At 42.0% G+C, this 23,521-nt stretch overlaps 1 protein-coding gene and 1 long non-coding RNA gene across 3 annotated transcripts in view; one reads left to right on the top strand and one right to left on the bottom strand.

The window, feature by feature from the left end:
• The window catches only part of igsf11 (immunoglobulin superfamily member 11), a 249,882-nt gene that overhangs the window by 146,820 nt on the left and 79,541 nt on the right, over positions 1-23,521 (top strand). The window lies entirely within an intron of this gene.
• Positions 1-23,521, bottom strand: part of LOC129154698 (uncharacterized) — a 36,477-nt gene that overhangs the window by 11,261 nt on the left and 1,695 nt on the right. The window contains exons 1-2 of one of the 2 annotated variants that reach the window (XR_008559952.2): positions 23,275-23,521; positions 23,156-23,210 (exon numbers count right to left, since the gene is read on the bottom strand). The exon at positions 23,275-23,521 is cut by the window's right edge and continues 1,695 nt beyond it. This is a non-coding gene — a long non-coding RNA (uncharacterized lncRNA). Of the gene's footprint in view, positions 1-23,155 lie in introns of both variants that reach the window. The other variant, XR_008559951.2, reaches the window with a different exon arrangement.

Below are 23,521 nucleotides of genomic sequence, written 5' to 3'. Positions count from 1 at the left end.
AGATATTAATCATCAGTGAGGTCACACAGTGATGTAGAAATGACAGGACATCAGGTATTAAACACACCTGGAGGTTGGAGGTTCTGAAGTGTTGCACCCTGTCCAGCAAATTGCACCGCAGGCACTAATATGCATATTAATTGGCAGCTAATTAATGATTTATTTGTGTTCCCTAAACTAAAGTGTTACCAAAAAGGCTCATGAAATATGAATGTGAAGTAACTGGGTAGGTAGGTTTTAACGTTGCTAGTCTGCAAAGCAGTAGCGGTTTTAGGCACGGGCAGACAGGGCAGTTGCCCGGGGTGGCATTTTTTCATGACACAAAAGGGGCGCACAAGCGCTGAGTAAAAAAATAAACAAGAAAGAAATCTGCGCCGCACCAAAGTTTTCTATTATCGGTCATATATCACAGTGTGGATTGGAAACAGCAAGTTGGCGCCCCCTGCAGCTGCAGGCGCTCCTGCTGACTGAGAGGGTTCACGTCCACCGTGTGTGTATGAAGAAGAGAAAGGGGAGGGGTGCGGCGGGGGAATTCACCTCCAGGTCTTTCCCAAATGAAATGAGCGGGTAGGGGCTGAATCAACTGTATTAACATGGCTAAAGTCAATCAAATCTTGATGTTCTTCCATTTAACGCACATTTCATTCATAATATCATAAACACAGGCCTATCATTCTTTCAGGTTTTTTCTGAATTGCGTGAAATGACCGAATAAAAAAAGGAGAAACAAAACGATTTTGTGGTCACCCCCCCCCCATCAAGGTAAAATTGTTTAGTCCTGACTAAAGGAAACTTATTGAGTCAAGAGCCAAACAGAAGAGATGAACATAAAAAGGCTAAAACCAGCAGGTGCCCGATTCAGGAAAAAAAAAAGAGAAAAAAGAGGAGAAAGATAAAGGTATGTACGCTCTCATGATGCATGGTTTCAGTTTTTTGAACCAGTTAACTGGGATTTTAACGGTTAAATTCGGTCAACTAATTGCTAACAGAGCTAATAGGGCTGAAATATTGAAACGAATATTCAAATGGTTCGAAAAAGTTCCTTGAATCGTTTTTTACTGATTCAAACTAGGATTTGTTAAATGCTCGCTGCAGCCTGTGGCCTGCCTGAACAACAACAAACACATGTTGATCATCTTCACATAATAATAAATAAAACAACTGTACAAGCAGAAGAAAACTGCCCAGTCACCACTAACTATCCTGTTTATTTATTGCAAATGGCTGCACTGATTATTTTTTACATGATTTGTTCTGTAAAAGTTGGCATTTTTGGTAGTCTACAGTTTTTTATGTCAGTTTAAATTACAATTTCAGAGGCAATTCTAAAATATTATGGATCATGATAAAGATCTATTGGAGATCTACCCCAACTTTTGGACTGCTCTGCCAGTCACTGTGGCTCAAGCTGAGAGGAGCTTTTCAAAACTTGATCAAGTCATACCTGAGGTCACCTATGTTTCAGGGGCGGCTCACTAACCTGGCTCTGATTAGTATCAATCACTCAGTAGGGGAGCAGATTTCACATGATGACATTATTGATGACGTTGCATCAAGGTTAGGTTTTAATTTTAGTTTGTATTTTCTGTTCTAAGTGCAATGCTGTAGTGATTGTCTTTAGTTTGTTATGTGTGAAATATTTTTGCTATTTAGAATATTTATTATATATTATGTTCATATATTCTTAATATTTAGTTATTGTTTGTTTTTGTATGTTTGATTCTATATATTTTGATACAGTATATAATGTATGTTGCTTTACATTCTGACAACTTCATAGTAATTAATGTAAATATGTGCAACTTTGAAAAATGAATGTTCAATAGTCGTTCTAATAAAACATGCCTGTTTGTAGAAAACATGTGTGTGTGCGTGCAGGTGGTGTGGTGGTCATGGTGGGGGGTGGGGGGTGGGGGTGGGGGGCTCAAAGGGGGCCTCGCCCGGGGAGTAATTCCATGTAGAACCGCCACTGCTGCAAAGCCTGTCTCCAGATGGTTAAACAGAAGAGTAACAAAATAATTCGCCTGCCTCAGACTTGTCATGAGTGTAAACTAGATCTACTAAACTAAAATGTGTTTCTGTGAGCAGGCTGTAAACATGTTTATTTCTGCTGTGAAGGTGGCATTTTTAACATTTGCTCACTTCTGACTACAGCCCCTAGTGGATGAGGGTGGAACTGCAATTTTAGCCACTTCCTTGTTGGATATCCAGAACCAAATAATGGGGCTTGATTACAGCGCATGCTTATCTGACAACACACGCTGTCAGATAAGCATACATTTTTATGTTGTGTGACACTTTGATGTTTACCCATCAGATCATCATACACTTTAGAACAACCATATGATGCTCCGATGGGCGGTTTTACCACTCAGATCAAAAGTAGCCACTTACCAAATGTTACACATGCAGATTCAAAGATGCATTATAGGTACTGGAAAGGTGAAATCTAAGCCCCCCACCCCTTATACGCTACAGCTTATAAGCTTGACTCTCCCATATTCCAGTCAGAATTGAGAAAGCTCCTCGGATGAGAAGCGAAACGTCTTCAAGAAACCAAAGAAGTCCAATTGCTTTCATTTGAACAATTTGGATTACCGTGACCTGGATGACAGAGAACCTGGATCAGGTCTCTGCTTTTTATGTTTATGTATTTAGCAGACGCTTTTGTCCAAAGCGACTTACAAGTGATAATCAGCATGTTGCCCTTGAGGCTAACAATAACAACAACAACTTGACATCAATCATGGAGAGGAGGGAACAAAGGAGTGGACAGCAGAGAGGGGGGGATGGGTGCAGGGAGGGTGCTAGTTTAGAAGATGCTCTCTGAAGAGCAGGGTCTTCAGGAGTTTCTTGAAAATTGAAAAGGAAGCCGCTGTTCTGGTAGTGCTTGGAAGGTCATTCCACATTTGTGGAACGATGCATGAGAAGAGTCTGGATTGTCCTGAGCGTGGTGTAGGCACTGCTAGCCGACGATCCTGTGATGACCGGAGCGGCCGGGCCGAGATGTAAGCCTTTGCAAGAGGATTCAGGTAGATGGGAGCCGTACCATCTCGGACTTTGTATGCTAGTGTTAGCAATTTGAATTTGATGCGTGCTGATAGAGGTAGCCAGTGGAGCTCAATGAACAGAGGGGTGATGTGTGCTCTTTTTGGCTGATTGAAGACCAGACGAGCAGCTGCGTTCTGGACCATTTGAACAGGTCTCACAGTACAGGCTGGAAGACCAGTTAGAAGGGCATTGCAGGAATTGAGGCAGGAGATTACAGTAGATTGCACCAGGAGCTGGGTGGCATGTTGTGTTAGGTATGGTCTGATCTTTCATATGTTATGCAGCGCAAAGCGGCATGAATGAGCAACAGATGCAGGTGATGTGGTCCTGTTAGCTTCATCGGACCACTGGGATGAGATTCAGCTCATCTAAATCCGAGACCATGGTCTTGAGTCGTAAAAGGGTAGAATGCCTTCTCTGGGTCAGGGATGAGGTCCTGCCCCAAGTGGAGGAGTTTACCTCATTGACTGCCAGTGTTTTTGAGCATTTTTATTGTTTTTTGAAGAGTCACAGAACATTGTGCTCTAGGAACATGTAAACACTGAAACTATCAAAAGAAAGAGTAGAATCACTTTTTACATCAGGAAGAATCAGTGTTTCTAGCTTTTTCCGTTCTTTCACAGTTTGTTGTCGAAGTGTGAGCAGCAGAAGCCTTATTGGTTAGCGCCTCTCCAGGGATCAAATACGATCTTCTAATTCATGGATTTCTTGCTTCCTGATCATGTGACGTGTGACACAGACACAGGTGAAGATCATCTTTAGAGAAGTGGTCTTTACTCTCATGGTGCGAGGGCTCGTTCACAAGCCCACCCCGGTAAAAAATGCAATTGACGACTTAAGTGAGTCACAAGGCGAAGCTCTTGATTTACCGGTCAATGTACGTTCCTACCCTCACCTGTGGTCATGAGCTTTGGGTGGTGACCGAAAGAACGAGATCGCGGATGCAAGGGACCAAAATGAGTTTTCTCCGCAGAGTGGCTGGGCTCTCCCTTAAAGATAGGGTGAGAAGCTCAATCATCCGGGAGGGGCTCGGTCTAGATCCGCTGCTCCTTCACATTGAGAGGAGCCAGTTGAGGTGGATCGGGCATCTGGTCAGGAGGCCTTCTGGACGCCTCCCTGGTGAAGTTTTCTAGGCACGTCCAACCGGGAGGAGACCTAAAGATAGACCCAGGACACGTCGGACGGACTATGTCTCGCACCTGGCCAGGGAACACCTTGGGATTTCCCCAGAGGAGCTTGTCCAAGTGGCTGGGGAGAGGGAAGTCTGGGCCTCCCTGCTCAAGCTGCTGCCCCTGTGACCCGACTCCGGATAAGTGGATGACAATGGATGGATGGTTTCAAGGAAAGTTGTGAGAGATGCCTCGATATGTCAATCATTTCTTATTATTTATGCTATCTATACATAACAATTTATGTTATAAAATTCAGTTTGCACCTTGTCACAAGCTGTCCAACTCATGATGCAGTTTATGAATGACGCAAAGTTGAGAAAAAACAAATGCAGTGATATTTATCTCCATGTCATCTGACCAATGCTGCTGTTTCCTTTTGTTTTCTTATAAGAAGACAAAATTCGACCCCAGAGCAGAATCTCAGACACAAATGTTGCATCCTAATTGGTATTCTGAACAAGAGGTCCATGCCCGAGGAAGCCTGGTCTTTGTTAAACGTTTATGCACAAGTTTCCTGTGTCAGTAGCGTTAGAAAACAGAAATGTTTGAGTGGAAAACCAAAGCAGTGCAGATTTCCCACAGGGCACACTCAGGAGCAACAACAACAATCTTATGGTGGGTATGGGTTTCATTAGGTTCTCTAAATGTCCATCATAGATGTTTATGGTCATCAGATAAATATGCACACACCTAGAGATAAAGGGTTTCTTAGCAACAGCCCTCTGAGTCCCTTTGTCTTGGCCATAAGCTAGCACATCCTTCTAGGACTGTCCCCAAGATGTTGGATCACATTTCAACCAAGGTCAGCCATTAGTTTCCCCTGCTGTGACAGTTCTGTGGTACAGATGTGGGTCAAAAGCTCTAAGTCTCAATGACCCACAAGTTTTTAGAGAGGTTTCTCAGCCTTTGTTCCTGAGAGGAACTGGTTGTATTCTGATATATTTAGTAGACACCATCCATCTCTGTCTGGACCATCTTCATGTCTGTAGAGGAGTCAGCTGTTGTCCCTCACTGATTGGGCCCATTGAACTGATTCTGGTGGTAAAAACTTGAGCAACTGAAGGCTCCCTAGAGGTTTCAGGGTTTGGGTTAAAAAATAAAAGATGCTTTGCCTTTTATTGATGTTGTGCCATTTAAAAAATAAACCATTTAACACAGCGAAAGACAGGAAATCATGACATCATTAGGCAAAGTCCGTACATGGGAATAATGGGCAACAGCAAAGCATTTACCAGCCAGCCTTTTAGAACCCACATGGCTGCCTCCACTCCGGTTATCCTTGTTGTCCTGAAGCGCTCCGCTATGGTTTAACATCTCTGCCAAGAAGCATGTCTTATTTCTTCTGTTAGAGTAAATAGTGATAACACTGGTTAGTTGATAACATTTTGTTCTGCTTGTTTTCCCACGGCTTCCCTGGTAATTAACTACACAAGTAAAAGGAAACAGCAAAAGTAATTCCTATTCATAAAAGTGGAAGCAAACATCTGTTTACAAGCTTATTAGTAAAGCTTTGATTGATTGGTTGATTGATTGATTGATACAAATTATAGACCAATTTATCTTCTTTCACAACTCTAAGATTTTACAAAAATTTTTTTGACAACAGATTTGATCATTTTGTTAAAAAAATTAAGTTTGTTAAAGCTTCTTTCCGGAGTATCTCTTATCCGATGGCACCATCTAGTGGCTGACAGGCATATCACACTCCTTCTGTTTGTTTAAGATGGCGACTTCACGTTTCTGTTTATAAATGTGCTTCTGTAGCCGACAAACAGCTAAAACACGTTGTTTTACGAGTATTATTCTCATGTCATGTTGTGTTTTCATATATTTGTAATTTAGAGACTTTCTTGTCCGTGAAAAGTTCATCAACTCTGCATCAGCCGAGGTATTCCTTAAATGTGAAGCATGTAAGCGGTAGTCTAACGCTATTGGTTAGTTCTGGTCGGCGATCATTTTCCTATTGCATGGAGCTCTGCGGGGCAGGGGCGTGCTTAGCAAAAAAACAAAACAAAGAGGTATTGCTTAAATTATATCACAGTAAATGATAAGATAATCACTTTTACGGATTGCTGACAAATCATACATAATTTCTGAAAGAGGAAAACTCCAGAAAGCTGCTTTAAGTGACAAACTGTTTGGTTTTCGATTCAATAAATCCACCCTGATGGCGATCATGGCCTTAACCGAAGATATTACAACAGCGAAATAAATATACCTTGGGCATATATATTGATTTAAGTAAGACCTTTGATGTTCTAGATCATACACTTCTGTCACATTGAGGGAAGGAGGCTTGGGCTCAAAAAGTAGGAACCCAGAACTACACAGGCAGAAGCGGTTGCAAAAATAAGAATCCTTTATTTTTGGAGGAGTTACTAAAAACAAAACCTCAAAAGCACCAGATCAACACTGACAAGACAATGGACCAACAAACACTGAGATACAAGACAGGGTTATATACACACATGGACTGGGTGATTAGGGAATTGTGCACAAGTGAGACTAATAAATTGAGAGGAGGAGCAGAACGGAGCAGGAAACCAGACCTAAATGTGGAAGGAAACAAAATGAACTTAAGGGAGATACAACCTAGATAATCTAAACATACAGAAAACTAAAGGTGAACTGATAAACCTGACACTAGAAACACTTTGGGTTAGATATATGAACTTAAAGAGACCAGAACAAAAGGAAGAGGAGATATAATGCAGGGGATCTTAATACTGAAAATGGGTAAAATAAATAAGTAGTGAGCACCTAGAGTGGGGGTCGGCAACCCGCGGCTCTGGAGCCGCATACGGCTCTTCCATCCATCTGATGCGGCTCTCTGTGCTTGTAAAATAACGAATGGATATTTAAATAAAAAGCTTTATGTTTTACTGCATTAATTTTACATCTGTAAGCCAATTCTAAATGTAAAGATTGTCTGCGTAAACCTGAATAGGTCCAACCCGGTCTTACTGTGAGACCGGGTTGACGCTTCACGCTTGTGCGTAATCATAGCCGCTTTCTGAGCTGAAGAGGATGTGAGATTCTGGGATTCTCCTTAGACAGGCTCCTGGATGTGTCGCCACATTGGAGACAGGAACAAGCGCTATTCAGCCAAAGTTTCATAATCAGGGAACATTTTCTAAGTGACAAGCCTTGCTTCAGTCGGAGGAATCTTCCTGCATGCGCTCTGGTTCTGCGGCGCGCTCCAAGCCCCTCTCCACATCTTCAGCTCGCTGTGCAACTTACGTACGCGCTGACAGCGAGCTGCGCTGAGCGGTGTCCAGCTCAGATGTTCAGATCTGCGATGTGCGAAGCGAATAAAGTGTCAGTTCTTCTGCATGCGTCGGGGTAATTCTTTCTATTCTTTCTCCGTCAAAATAAACGGTCAAATACGGGAACTGTCCGGTCAACACTAGCCCTGCTTTTAACTGTTCTGTTTTCTTGTGAAAATTGTTGCAAAGAGATATAATTTAACTTGATTAACACCAGAGCCAGGCGCACTGCGCTGTTATATCTGTCACTGTAAATGAGGGAAAAACAAATTGATCGGATCCTTTTCTGACCTTCCCCATCTACAAAGTTTAATTACAACAATCAAACGTGACAGAGCCTGGATTTGTATTCTGAACAGTCTAAACATGTTTTAAAAAGAAACGTATGACAAAAGTGGCACCTGCTCAGTAAAACCACCAACAGGGTGAAAAATATCAAAATATTGTAGGCAGAGACGGGCTACAACTTCTGGATCCACTTTATATAAATGATTTTATATATTATCGTCTTATGAAAGATAAATTTGACGTACACGAGCGACCGGTACCGGCTGCTGTCAACTGTTGTGAGCAGCACTCTGCTGTCTGAGGGTAGGCCCCGCCCACAACGCCGCGGCTGCTGTGGCTCCCAGTGTTTTTTTTACTGTGGGAAACGGGGAATAATGGCTCTTTGATGGGAACAGGTTGCCGACCCCTGGCCTAGGGGGAACATGAGGGAAACCTGGAGGGGGCTGGGGATTCAGGGACACAGAACATGACAACTTCTTCTTCAAAAGCTTCAAAGATATAGTATTCTTGTCACCGCCTATGCATGGGTGAAAAGCTACCTTATCAATAGAGATCAGTATATGCACATTAATAATGTTGATTCTAGAAAGGATTTCATTACTCATGGAGTGCCACAAGGTTCTAGCCTGGCAAGCCAGACTAAATAAATGTATTATTAGTCTGGCCACGCTCCATTGATGGCTCTCGGTTGTGGGGCGGGTTCTATCGTTGTCTTTCAAATGATCTCCGCATTCCACTGGACAATGAATGTGACATACTCTTGTTTCACTCTGTTGCATCATCCCACCCACCAGGCATATAGAGTGCCCTGATTGGCCCACAAAGCGGATAAAGCTCTGTGATTTGTTCACTAAGCAGATAGAGCACTATGATTGGCCCACCATTATGGACCAATCACAGCTCTTTATGTGTTTGAAACCCCTCTAGAGAGCTGTGATTGGCTAGCCAGAGTCCTGGTAGGAGCTGCTGAGGTTCCAATGGAGCATGCCTAGACCATTCTTTGCAAAGCAAGAATTTGGTCTAGTTCACTAGGCTAACAAGGTTCTATACTGGGCCCAAAACTATTCTTAATGCATATTAATGATGTGTGTGAGGTCCTAGATAAAGTGAAATATTTGTTGTATGCTGATGACACCAGCCTCTATTGTTCTGGTTACAACCTAAAAAAGCTGTGTTAAAAGGATGGTTTTATTGCAACAAACTTTCTATGAATGTTTCCAAAACAAAGTTTATTGTATTTGGAAACAGATAAATGTATAATCAAATTATCTTCAATATAAATGGTATGCAAATCAAATAAGTACACACATATGAATCCTTAGGAATTATTATTGATAAGAAATTGAGCTGGAAGCCGCATATGAAAGATAATTATCAAAATTATAGGACTTATGAGTAGAATGAGATTTGTTTTGGATATAAAATCCCTTCGTGTCCTTTAGGATTCCTTTATTTTCCCATATCTGAGCCATGGTGTTGAAATGTGGGGTAATAATTACAGAGCAAATATTGATTGTATATACCGTATTTTCTGGACTATAAGCCGCTACTTTTTTCCCACGCTTTGAACCATGCGGCTTATAATGAGGTGCGGCTTTACTGAAGGTTTTCCTTCACCTGCCAGGGGGCGCTTTAGCAGAAAGTGAAACAGGTGGAAGTCAAATGTGGAAATCGAAGAAAGTGCTCATTTTAATTTAGCACATGCAAGCAGCCGGCACGACGAAGAATGTTTTTCAAATCCATACCCCCTCATCATGGTAACTACACATATGAGTTCATATGTTGCCGCATTTAAGTTGAAGGCCATCGATCCGGCAGTAAAAGAGGGAAACAGTGCTGCCACATGTAAGCTTGGCATGAATGAATCCACGGTTCGGCGCTGGAGACGGCAGCGGGAAGAACTCATTCAAGCCAGCTTCACCCGGGGATGATGACAGCGACACTGACATTGCCTCAGAAAAGGGATGTGACGAAGCTCTTCTGAGACTGTTCAACTCCAACACTGACGAAGAGGACTTTAATGGCTTTAGTGCGCAAGAGGAAGATGAGAGCGAATGACTTTCTGGTAGGCAAGTGTGTTTTATTTACTAACCAGGCATGTTTTGTGTGTAGTTTTTATTTTCTAATCATCCAGGGCTTATTAATGCTGTGTCAGCACTGTTCTTTTCTTCTAAACATGCACGCAAATTACCGGTAATAACGTGTCAGTGCTGTTTTTATTTTATAACCATCCAGAAGTATGAATACTATCAGTGCTGTTTTCTTTTCTAAACTTGCAGGCACGTTCACCCGTGTTTAAAATTTGTTTTGCTGAATTAAAACGACAACGAAAAACTGCAGTGTAGCGTCTTTCTGTCTAATTATCTTATGTTATGGCCGTACATGCGCCATGCGCTGGAGACCCGCATGTGGCTGCTGCACCGCGGCTTGTATTCGAGTGTGGCATGTGTGTGTAGAAAACCTTTTTTTTTATTGGTGCGGCTTATATACTGAGGTGCGCTCTATAGTCCGGAAATTACGGTATTAACTTTTTTAAAAAGGCAGTTCGAATCATAACTCATGCTAACTATTATGCACAGACTAATCCTATCTTTATTCACTTAAAATTTTTAAAAGTCAACGATATTGTTGATCTGCATACTCTGGCTGTAGTATATCAGGCATATCATGCTAATCTTCCCCCTTATATACAAGGGCTGTTCCAACACAGAGATGGTGGATGTTGTTTAGGGGGAACTAGGATTTTCAGAATTAAGACAAGAAGCAAAAAAAATTGTGTTTCAGTAAGAAGAGTCATTTTATGGAATAGCCTTAATGACAGTTTTAAAAATCTTGCTAGTTGAAAATATTCAGAAAGCGCTTTAAAAAACTCTTTTGGAAAATTCTGTGTACATCAAAATGAATGTTTGACATACTTCCAGGTTCATTATTGTTGCTTCTAAGAAGATGTATGTAATGGCTGTTTTGTCATAATGTGTTGCTTTTCATGACAGTGTAAACAGTGTTGTAATGAGCTTAAATAAGTGTAACTGTAGCCTGTACCGTTTCAGTCATGTGTAAAGACAAGAGGAAGTTTGAATGTTTATGATTATTATTAGTATTAGTATAATTTTTCTCTCTTCCTTTGTCATAAATGCATTGTCATGACTGAATAAAACTCTTAACTCTAAAAAAAACTATACCCAGAACCGACTGGGCCCTTTCAGGCACGCAGATAGGGTGAGGGACGGGGGGGATCTGCACCCCCCCCCCCCCCCCAATTCAGATCGACCCCGATCCGTCCCCCCCAACTAAGGCCAGCAAGAAAACAAAATCTGAGGTTAAGCGCTTGAAGCTCCTTTTTCCAATTCATTCATTCATTTATTTTTTTCCATCATAACAAATACATATAAAACACATGAAAAGGAAAATAATTATCTAATAAAGAACATAATAATAATTATCACAGGTACAAATTCCTCTTATAAATTAAACAGTTTCTTTAGATATAATTTATGAGCGAAAAGGTATAGGCTGAAGTTAAACTTATTTAAGCCTACCCATTAATTCATTACAAAAAAACAACATTGTCATAAATATCAAAAGTAAATAAACATATAAACAATACAATTATTACATGCATCATCCTAATTTCAACAAAATCAATCAAGAGATATAACATGAATAAAACAAAAACAATTGAAATCAATCAAGAGGTATAAATCGTGTGACAAAACTAATTTTGGTGCACTTGGTAATTATGTAAGGCATTATTTTTAAAACTCTTTTTGAATATTTTCAACGAGCATGAATTTTTTTTATCTATCCTCAAGGTTATTCCATAAACTCACTCCTCTTACTGAGATACATCTTTGTTTTTCATTGGTTCTAATATTCTTTTTTTTGAAAATCCCAGTTCCTCTTAGACTATATCCTCCTTCCCTTAGTTCAAACATCCTTTGGAGATAAGGGGGAAGTTGAGCCTGATATGCCTGATATACTACAGCCAGTGTATGCAGGTCAATAATATCGTAAAATTTTAGAACTTTTAAATGGATGAAGATAGGATTTGTTGGAGCAAAATAGTTAGCATGGGAAATTATTCGAACTACCTTTTTTGAAGTAAATATATAGGATAAATATTTGCTCTGTAATTATTTCCCCATATTTCAACACCATAGCTCAGATATGGTAAAATAAATGAGTTATAGAGTATCTGAAGGGATTTAATATTTAAAACAAATCTCATTCTACTCATAAGTCCTATATTTTTTGATATTTTTAACTTTATATAATCTATATGAGGCTTCCAACTCAGTTTTTCATCTATAGTAATTCCTAAAAATTTATATGTGTGTACTTGTTCAATTACAATACCATTTATTTTTATAATAATTTCATTAGTAATTTTCCTGTTTCCAAATATAATGAACTTTGTTTTGGTCACATTCATAGAAAGTTTATTCCTATCAAACCATCCTTTTAACACTGCCAGTTCTTTTTCAACTAAATCAACAAGCTTGTTTAGGTCGTCACCAGAACAATAAAGGCTGGTGTCATCTGAATACAACAAACAATTTACTTTATCTAGAACCGCACACACATCATTAATATACATTATGAATAATTTAGGTCCCAAAATAGACCCTTGTGGGACTCCATGAGTAATGAACTCCTTTCTTGAATCAACATTATTGATATGCACAAACTGGTCTCTTTCACTAAGGTAGCTTGCCACCCAAGCATAAGCGTACCACGAATACCATATCTTTGTAGCTTCTGAAGAAGAAGTGTATGATCTATGACGTCAAAGGCCTTACTTAGGTCAATGAAGACACCCAAGGTATATTTATTTTCTTCCACTGCAGTTGTGATATCTTCAGTTAAGGCCATTACTGCCATCAGAGTGGATCTGTTTGATCGAAAACCAAACTGTTGCTCATTCAACAAATTGAATTTTTTAACAAAATCATCAAGTCTAGTGACAAACAATTTTTCTAAAATTTTAGAAAATTGTGAGAGAAGCGAAATCGGTCTATAATTTTTGAATAAGTGTTTACTTCCATTTTTATAAATAGGGATTACTTTTGCTGTTTTCATTTTACTTGGAAAAACACCAGTACAGAATGACAGATTGCAGATGTAGGTAAGGGGTGTGACAATGTGATTGATAATGTCCTTTACTAACCTCATATCTAAATTACTGCAATCAGTTGAACTTTTGTTTTCAACTTTATTGACAATATTTATTATTTCAATGTCTTCTACACCCCTTAAAAATAGCGAACTGGGGTTACAATTAGAGATGGACTCAGTAATATTTTTTTCATTTTTACTTATAGGTGCTTTGATAGCACCAGCTAATAATGGTCCAACCTCAACAAAATAACGATTGAAAGCGTTGGCATTTTCCTTGATATCAGTTATTTCATGATCTTCTTTAATGAAATAGCTTAGGAGTGCGTTAACTTTTTTTCCATTCCTAATTATACCATTTAATGTTTTCCAGATTCCTCGTGTATTATTCTTGTGTTGTTCTAATAATTTATGATAATTTTTTTTTATTCATGCGTATTATATTTATTAATTTATTTTTATATGTCTTATATCTTTCTTCAGCACTTTTAGTTCTTTGTTTTAAATATATTCTGTAAAGATGATTTTTCTTCTTACAAGCCTCAACTATGCCATATGTTGTCCAGGGCTTTTTTTATTTTAATTTTATTTTCAGTAATATATGGCTTCAATGGGCAGTGTTTATCATAGAGTTTGGTTACTTTGGATAAGAAGGCATCATATGCTAGGTTGGGGTCCTCAGTACAAAAAACTTCATCCCACGTCTGAGCAGAAAGATCTGCCTTGTATGCAGTCCGGGTTTCGGGTGTTCTATGTCGAACCAATTTCTGTGTAATCGTTTCAGGATTTTGAGCATAATGTACTATTTGATGAAAAACACTAAATACCGGTAGATGATCACTTATATCATTAACTAGTAAACCTGCTGTAATTTGTCTGGATATCTCATTAGTGAATACATTGTTGATCCAAGTGGCAGTTGTAGTTGTAATTCGAGTAGGTTTAAGGATAAGTGGGAGAAGGTTATTACTGTACATTGTTGTAATAAAATTAGATATTTGTAAGTTATCATGAGGGTTTAGAAGGTCAATGTTAAAGTCACCACATACAATATGAACCTTGTTTAAATTTGCAAACAAGCTACCGACTTCCTGATTAAAAGTATTTAGACAGGATCCAGGTGTTCTATACAAACAACTAACAATGATGGGTTTAGTTCCTTCAATAGCAATTTCAACACGAATACACTCCATAACCCCATCAATAATAATTGTCTTTTTGTCAGATGACTTACACCTCAGGTTTATATCCACATACAGTGCAACCCCACCGCCCTTTTTCTTGTTCCTATTTAAAGTAAATAATTCATATCCCTCGATTTCCACATAGGAACCCTTTTCATTGTCCAACCACGTCTCTGAGACAGCAATAACAGAAAAATTTGGTAAGTGACTCAGATACTCTTTAACCTTATCATAATTTTTATGCAAACTTCTACAATTGAAATGAATGACAGAGAAGGCTCCCACCATATTTATCTCTTTAAACTCCTCATCACTATAGTATTTACAGTCATTCCATGGCTCTTTGTTAAAATTACCATCAAAATCTAAATCACTTCCAGAATCGTTCATTTTGTGGTGCAAAGAGTCATAAACATTTTGAAGTTGTTTACCATGGAGTAAATAAGAGTCCTCCTAATAGTCAGAATCGGTAAGTAGTTCGTCCTCATTTCAAATGTTTGTAAATTCCCAACCATGTCCCAGTCATTAATCTCGAGATTTTTCTGTAATTATTAGCATCATTTAAATTGCTCAAGATCTTTAAGATCTCTTACCATAACTACTGTAGCTTGTTCGGGTGTGGTCCCCTTCAGTTGAATGTAAACCTTGCAATTCCTCGTCCAGGTCGTCTTTATCTTGTTGTTCTTCCTCAGGTTGCGGGCTTCATGTGCAATTTTGGCTTCATGTGCAATTTTGGCTTCATGTGCAATTTTGGCTGTTACATTACATTGAATGCAGCATGACGTAAACAAACACCGACTCCAGAGGTGCCGAAGTGGTTGCTGCTAGGATGCAGGATGAAGCGAAAAGGCAAGCAACGATTACTGCTTATTTAAAAAAGACCAACAGTGTAAGTAGGCCGGACCGATCTGTTTGTTTATGCATGTTGGTTCTAGTTTCAGTACGTTGTTGTCAGTGTTGGGACTTACTCGTTATAAGTGCCAAAGCCTCATTGCTGACTTTAACAAGTCTCATCTACAAATATGAAGTTTCTACTTTACATCAGAAGATAGTGGAGATGTGGAACCTTCAGGCTGAGCAAAGTTTGAGAGTTTTTAGAGTTTGAAAAATGACTCCCGCCTAGAGGCTCCCAGTCAGGGAGAGGAGGAGATGCACGCAACATGAAGAGCGCAAATGTTAGATAAAACGTATAATTGCCGGCAGGTCTGGTCTTTGTTGCCTGATCACTTTGTGTGGTCATGACTGACTTTGATTATGAAGCAGAATATTGACTCTGATGAAGAAATTCACTCATCCAGCCGGGATGATTGACACTGCTGCAGCATCAGACAGCTGGTGCTGCACGAGAGGTGTGTGGAGTTTACAAGCTCCAAACGTTGGGTATGATGTTGGTTTAACCTTCTCTGGGACGTGATGGATGTAGAAATGATGGTAAAACACCGCTAACGTGACAGACGTAGCGACAATGTAAAAAAATAAATAAAAAGCCGTAAAAAAGAGGCAGATGCCGATGTGTTTCTTATGGAAGTCAAGTGTGCCACATAATCATAAAAAAGCAAAATATAAAATTTAAAAAGAGATTTATATATTTATATATAAATTAAAAATTTCCAAATATAATGAAAATTTCTAAATAACGTAAAAATACGAAGGAACATCTGTTGGTCAGGCTGAAAAGTTTGGGAACCACTGCTCTAAGTGACAAGTGAATTTCGTTTTTTTAATATATTTTATGTGCAGTTTTTTAGGGCTTTTATGTTTTCTGTAAAGATTGGTATGCTGAAAATCATTTACTGTTTTGCATAAAACATGAGGTTTTGGTTAGTAATTGAGAGAATAACAAATGACTGAATTAAATAGTGGGGCGTGTCTGTCAGTGCAGCTGTGGCTACATTGTAGCTCATCACCATCAGTGTGTGAATGTGTGTGAATGGATGAATGATACACTGTAGTGTAAAGCACTTTGGAGTCCTTACTCCGAGAGGCGCTATACAAGTGCGGATCATTTATCATTTATAGTGTTGATCAGGCAGAGCTGTGTTGCCAGCGTTCCACTGCATAATGGCTTCAGACACGTATACAATAGTTTTTACGTAAACCATTGGAGGAAATTACACAAACTGAGCTCTAGTTAAGGCGCTTGCAATAGTTTGTGTATTTGTACGTGTGTGTGTGTGTGTGTGTGTGTGTGTGTGTGTGTGTGTGTGTGTGTTTGGGGGAGGGTACATTGGAACTTTGTCCCCCCAGTTTGAAAATCCTACCTGAGCCCCTGGGCCCTTTGGCTGCTTGATTCTTCTGCAACAAGAAATCTCATTGTTGGTTTAAAAATGATTTAAGCTCATTTGTTTTCCAAATTAAGGATTTCAGCTTTAAACCGGGATTTCAAAGAGAGCCTGGATTTTGGGATTAGCTTGCCATGGGAAATGCTCCCCGTCTGAGCAGAAGCTATGTGGGTAGTTGGTGATCATGGTGATGATAACAAGAGCGTCTAGCCTGAAAGACTTGCTGCTCATCACCAGAGAAAAACCTGAAGACAGCAGGAGCTAAAAAGCTCGTAGGTGTTTATTTTTATTATAACACTGATCAGTATGAACATAAACCAACAAAGGTAATACTGAATTTATCCTTTTTGTTTCATGAAATTAGCTTTGTTTTGCTTTTCATTTAGTGACGTATTGTTGTTGGGTAGAAAAGGCGGTTTAGAAGAGCCTCTTCCCGTTAAGCATGTGTGCAGTTTGAATATATTGGGCAATATTAGGCCTGTTTTTAGCACAACTTTGTTGCTGAAGTGCTTCTTGATCTGGTAACAGGTGACACGTAAGAATGGAATTTGGCATCCCCTAGTGGTGATATGTGGTTAGTGCATCGGAAAACTGATTTCCAAAAAATCTCACCAGTCACCGCTGGATTTCACCAAACATTTAAGCTATCGCTGATCACAATTATTCACGATTTTTTAAGAGACACATGTCTTCACCAAAGACCAATGGATCCCCGCAACCCTACCAGTTTTAACAATGCATTGGACAGTTCTGAACCCAGTTTTAGTCGTTTCTGCCTCTCCTTAGATGTTTTCTCTGCTTGATGCCAATGATCTGACCCTTCTCATCATCTTTTTCACCACCACCACGTGTGTCTTTCCACCTGCTTGTTTAAGAAAGGAGAAGCAGCTCACTGCACCAGTTGGGTTATAATAATAATAATAATAATTATTATTATTATTATTATACATTTGATTTTAAAGTGCCTTTCTGGACACCCAAGGTCACTTTACAGGATAAAACACAATAAAACATCAAAACATCTAATCAATCATAAGTTATAGGCAGTTTTGAAAAGATGTGTGTTGAGTCTGGATTTGAAAAGTGTGAAGCTGTCAATGTTTCTGATATCTGGGGAGTGTGAGTTCCAAAGACGGGGAGCAGAGCTTTCAGCCGCTCAGCTCCCGGTGGTGCTGAGGCGGGCAGTAGGAACAACAAGATGGAGGGAGGTAGAGGATCTGACAGAGCGTGAGGGGATAGCAATATTAATGAGGCCAGATATATATGGAGGAGAAAGATTGTGGATGGCTTTGAAGATGTGGAGGAGAATCTTGAAACTGGGACTAAATTTAACTAATAGCCCATGGAGCCACTGGAGAACCAAGGTAATGTGGAGAAAGGAAGGAGGTCTGATGATAATACGGGCTGCTGAATTCTGGACCAGTTTATGAAGGAGTTTGTGGGGGCGACCATAAAGAAGTGAACTGTAGTAGTCAAGGCGGGAAGTGACAAGGCTGTGGTCAAGAATGGCGGCAGTGTGAGGGGTAAGGGAGATGATTTATGGAGCGAAGATTGAAGTAGGCTGACTGAGTAATGTTATAGATGTGGGCATGAAAAGAAAGGGAACTGTCATGGATGACATCTGACTCTTAACCTGAGGAGAGGAGGAGACTGTAGCGCCATCAATGGTTAAAGAAAAATGATCCATTTTGGAGACAAAGGATTTGGTGCCAACAAGAAGAATCTCAGTTTTATTGCCATTAAGTTTGAGGAAGTTTTAGGTGAACCAAGATTTCTTTTCTGAGAGGCAGTGAGTAAGGGAGGACAGCAAGAGAAGTGGGGTCAGGTTTACTGGAGATGTAGAGCTGGGTGTCATCTGCAAAACATTAAAACTGGATGCCAAAGGGTTAGGGTTACATAATACCAAGGGGGAGTGGATAAGTTATGAAGAGGATGGGACCCAGCACAGAGCACTGGGGTACACCTGAAGTGACTAGGGAGGGCTGTGATGGGAAAGAATTTAACTGGATGAACTGAGTACAGCCAGTGAGTTGGAGTGAAACCATTGGAGGGGAGTAGAAGTGATGCCTGAAGAGGAAAGTCTATTGAGGAGGAAAGGGTGAGAAATAGTGTCAAAGGCCATGCTCTGATCGAGGAGAATGAGGATGGACATTAAACCAGAATGAGCAGCAGAATGTGCTGTGGTGGAGACAGAACCCAGGTTGAAACTGTTCAAAGAGGTCATTATGGGTAAGATGGGAGTGGAGCTGGGATGAAACTGCTTTTCTAGGATTTAGAAAAGGAAGTGAAGGTGGGGAATGGGATGGAGGTCATTGAAATCCTTGGATCTGCACCTGGTTTACTCAGTATAGGTCTGACTGCTGCGGATTTAAAGAGGGACGGAACAATTCCAGTAGACAGTGATGAGTGAATGATGGCTGTCTTGGGGTGAGCAGGGAGTGAAGGCAAGATTTAGCCAAAACTGTGGGAAAGAATCACAAACGATGGTAAGTGAATAACAAATAATATTTATTAAGAACGGTGAGGAGAGGAGAGGAGAGGAGAGGACAGGAGAGGAGAGAAGAGGAGATGACAGGAGAGGAGAGAAGAGGAGAGGAGAGGAGAGAAGAGGAGAGGACAGGAGAGAAGAGAAGAGGACAGGAGAAAAGAGGAGAGGACAGGAGAGAAGAGAAGAGGACAGGAGAGAAGAGGACAGGAGAGGAGAGAAGAGGAGAGGACAGGAGAGAAGAGAAGAGGACAGGAGAGAAGAGAAGAGGACAGGAGAGAAGAGAAGAGGACAGGAGAAAAGAGTAGAGGAGAGGAGAGGAGAGGAGAGGAGAGGAGAGAAGAAGAGAGAAGAGAAGAGGACAGGAGAGAAGAGAAGAGGACAGGAGAGGAGAGAAGAGGACAGTAGAGGAGAGAAGAGGAGAGGACAGGAGAGGAGAGAAGAGGAGAGGAGAGGAGAGGAGAGGAGAGAAGAGAAGAGGAGAGGAGAGAAGAGGAGAGGAGAGGAGAGGAGAGAAGAGGACAGGAGAGAAGAGAAGAGGACAGGAGAAAAGAGGAGAGGAGAGGAGAGGAGAGAAGAGGACAGGAGAAAAGAGGAGAGGACAGGAGAGAAGAGAAGAGGACAGGAGAGGAGAGAAGAGAAGAGGACAGGAGAAAAGAGGAGAGGACAGGAGAGAAGAGAAGAGGACAGGAGAGAAGAGAAGAGGACAGGAGAGGAGAGAAGAGGAGAGGACAGGAGAGGAGAGGAGAGAAGAGGAGAGGAGAGGACAGGAGAGAAGAGAAGAGGACAGGAGAAAAGAGTAGAGGAGAGGAGAGGAGAGAAGAGGAGAGGACAGGAGAGGAGAGGAGAGAAGAGGAGAGGAGAGAAGAGGAGAGGAGAGGAGAGGACAGGAGAGGAGAGGAGAGAAGAGGAGAGGAGAGGAGAGAAGAGGAGAGGAGAGGAGAGAAGAGGAGAGGAGAGAAGAGGAGAGGAGAGAAGAGGAGAGGAGAGGAGAGGAGAGGAGAGGAGAGAAGAGGAGAGGAGAGGAGAGGAGAGGAGAGGAGAGAAGAGGAGAGGAGAGGACAGGAGAAAAGAGTAGAGGAGAGGAGAAGAGAGAAGAGGAGAGGACAGGAGAGGAGAGGAGAGAAGAGGAGAGGAGAGAAGAGGAGAGGAGAGAAGAGGACAGGAGAGGAGAGGAGAGGAGAGGACAGGAGAGAAGAGAAGAGGACAGGAGAGAAGAGAAGAGGAGAGAAGAGGAGAGGAGAGGAGAGGAGAGGAGAGAAGAGGAGAGGAGAGGAGAGGAGAGAAGAGGAGAGGAGAGGACAGGAGAGAAGAGAAGAGGACAGGAGAAAAGAGTAGAGGAGAGGAGAAGAGAGAAGAGGAGAGGACAGGAGAGGAGAGGAGAGAAGAGGAGATGAGAGAAGAGGAGAGGAGAGAAGAGGACAGGAGAGGACAGGAGAGGAGAGGAGAGAAGAGGACAGCAGAGAAGAGAAGAGGACAGGAGAGAAGAGAAGAGGACAGGAGAGGAGAGAAGAGGAGAGGACAGGAGAGGAGAGGAGAGAAGAGGACAGGAGAGAAGAGAAGAGGACAGGAGAGGAGAGAAGAGGAGAGGACAGGAGAGGACAGGAGAGGAGAGGAGAGAAGAGGACAGCAGAGAAGAGAAGAGGACAGGAGAGAAGAGAAGAGGACAGGAGAGGAGAGAAGAGGAGAGGACAGGAGAGAAGAGAAGAGGACAGGAGAGGAGAGAAGAGGAGAGGACAGGAGAGGACAGGAGAGGAGAGGAGAGAAGAGGACAGGAGAGGAGAGAAGAGGAGAGGAGAGAAGAGGACAGGAGAGAAGAGAAGAGGAGAGGAGAGAAGAGAAGAGGAGAGGAGAGAAGAGAAGAGGAGAGGAGAGAAGAGGACAGGAGAGAAGAGAAGAGGAGAGGAGAGAAGAGAAGAGGACAGGAGAGGAGAGGACAGGAGAGAAGAGAAGAGGACAGGAGAGGAGAGAAGAGGAGAGGACAGGAGAGGAGAGGAGAGAAGAGGACAGGAGAGGAGAGAAGAGGAGAGAAGAGGAGAGGAGGGTTAAATAACATGTTACAGACCCTTTATCCAATAGGAGGCTCCTACCTGCTTGCTTAGTTACATCCAGGTGGAGACTTTCTACAAACCCAGATGACACATCCGATAGTGTAGTCAAAGCTCTGTAGAGGAGTTTGGCCTGTCCTCTACATGTCTCTAAAGGGGGCTGGCTTGTCCTGAACACAGGCAAGGGGATCCACTGACCTACACTCTTCAGACCTGGACTAGATCATTCTTCTCTAATAGAAGAGTCTGTTCTGTAGCTTTTATTTGATTTGTGAAAAGATTAGTTTTTCTTTACTTTCACAAACACAGGAATAAAACTGTTCACATGCACGACACTGCTAAATCCCCCTGGCTGCTCAGTAGCCCTACACCTCGGATGCTAGAATCGCTGCTGTGTGCCACTCTGTGCCCGATCTGAGCAGATCACTCCAACTATAACATCTGTGGTAAAAATCAAGAGAATTCAATGCAAAATACTTTTAATGAGCGAGTAGTCTTAAGCTGTGTAAACCCGGGTGTAAAACCACTTTTCTAGCAGGACATTACCTTTGCTTTAATGATCTGTGGCCTGATGGGACCCAAGACCTTCACAGCAACCAAGTGACTGCCAAAACGGTTCTCACTCAGCCAGAGGCTGTCCTCAGAATGCAAGAGCTGGAGGAAGACATTTCCACAGGCACTGCTCAGCCTAAAAGAGCTCTGTACAGTGTGGGTTGGTTCAGCTTATCCGAGTGTAGTTGTGTTTCCCTGCCAGCTTGATGACAGGAAGTGGGGTGGGGGGTTGTGACAAAGGTAACAGGAGGTGGTCAGTGCAAGGTTACCTGTACGCTCCACAGAAACACAACTCAGCACGAAAAGGGTGGTGTTGCTGATTATTCTGCTGCTTTATGGCTTGTTGTCAGACTGAACCAGGGAAGGGCTGCAGGCAGAAAACTCCTGAGCGACTCCGCCCCCTAGCCAATCAGCAACCACAGTCGCATTGCTGGCCCAACTCAGTGCACTTCAGCCTCAACAGAGCAGGGACAAAAAATTGGAAAAAGTAGAGGGGCATACTGAACCCTAACCCTGACCCTTGGAAAAGGTGGTCGGGCTGAGCTACACTAGTCCGAGTCACTGTGACTCGTGCTCTTCGAACACTGGCCGAGGTTGACTTAAGGACTACAACTATTGTCATCGAAGTGAGGGATGGTAGCTAGCAACGAGTGGCTGATTAGCTCGGTAAATGCCACCGACAGCTGGTCAGCGCAGGTGTTGAGTACTTTACCTGTAATCCTATCGGGGTCTGCAGCTTTCCCATCTTGCACTTCCATGAACACCCTCCGACACCATCAGCTTCTAGAGTGAGCGGGTGTGAGTGAACAGGAGGAACAGTGCTGATGTGTGTATACAATCTGTCCTGAGCAGCAGGAAATCCTCAATTACCACCTCTTCTGTACTGGTGTTTATGTCCGACACCGTGGGGCAGGGGGAAACCTCTGCACAGTGTGGATTAAACAAACGCGTGTCCTTTTCACCATAATCTATATTTGCTCCCTTTAGACCGAGGGACTTTGCCCTGGTCTGGTTTGGACTTTTTCTCACATGGTTCAAGTGGCACAAAGCAACATCCCTCCCAGCTTCCCAACAAACACACCTCCGTGCTTTCTCAACTTGGTGACTGCACGCTTGGATGATTAGATTGCGTAAGACAACACCACAGAGGCCTAATAGTTTGTAAACCCAGATTACACAGGATTAGCATCTCTTTTGCTCCGCCTCCATTCTCTGTGTGTGTGTGTGTGTGTGTGTGTGTGTGTGTGTGTGTGTGTGTGTGTGTGTGTGTGTGTGTGTGTGTGAAAGGGGTGATGTGCGTATGGGGTGAGGCGGGAGCTGAATGATGCTGCGGACAACAGAGCCAGATGGGACAGAACCCCTAAGCAGCTTAGAGTGACAGTAATCATGTTGCATCAGTGTGTGTTTTAGCTGTTATACAGCAAACTCCCAAATGCTGATGTCAGACAGGAAGTGGAACGGGGCTAGCCTGCGCCTGTGTAGGAGGAAGGTAGTCCTGTGCTAATGAGACCTAACAGGACCAGCAGAGTGGGGCATGAACCAGCAGTCCGCAGTCACGCCTGATCTGCTACCGTGCTGCTGGAAGTGCGGTAATACCCAGACACAGTGCAGCATGATGACTCTGGTCATTTTCTCTATGTTGACCAAAATAAAACAATAAAAGAAAAAATGCAAATCCTAGAGAGAGAGAGAGAGAGAGGAGAAGTAGGTACCTGCATGAATATTCAGCAGTGGGGCTTCGGCTTCACAACAGCAGTGGTCACGGATCTGTTATAAAGAGGACACATTACTGCCGCGGTCTGACCGCTCGTAAACAACGTAAGAAACGCACCAGACGCGGAAGCACGATGAAGCACCGTGGAACGGCGAGCACTTCTAATCGGCGCACTTGTTAACCTACGCACTCGGTCACATCCGCCGCAAAGCGCCGCGAAGGCTCACGCCGGGAGCCATCATTTCAACGTGAGCTCTTTTTTCTGTGAGCCGCGTCAATTCTGGCAGGAAGTCAAACCAAAGCAGAGGCAGGGCGGTAAATTTAAATAAAATAAAAATTACAAAATAAAACACAGCAATTGAAA

Source organism: Nothobranchius furzeri, chromosome 13, assembly GCF_043380555.1.
Source record: "Nothobranchius furzeri strain GRZ-AD chromosome 13, NfurGRZ-RIMD1, whole genome shotgun sequence".
Lineage (NCBI taxonomy): Eukaryota > Metazoa > Chordata > Actinopteri > Cyprinodontiformes > Nothobranchiidae > Nothobranchius > Nothobranchius furzeri.
This window is presented reverse-complemented; position numbering and strand designations above follow the sequence as displayed.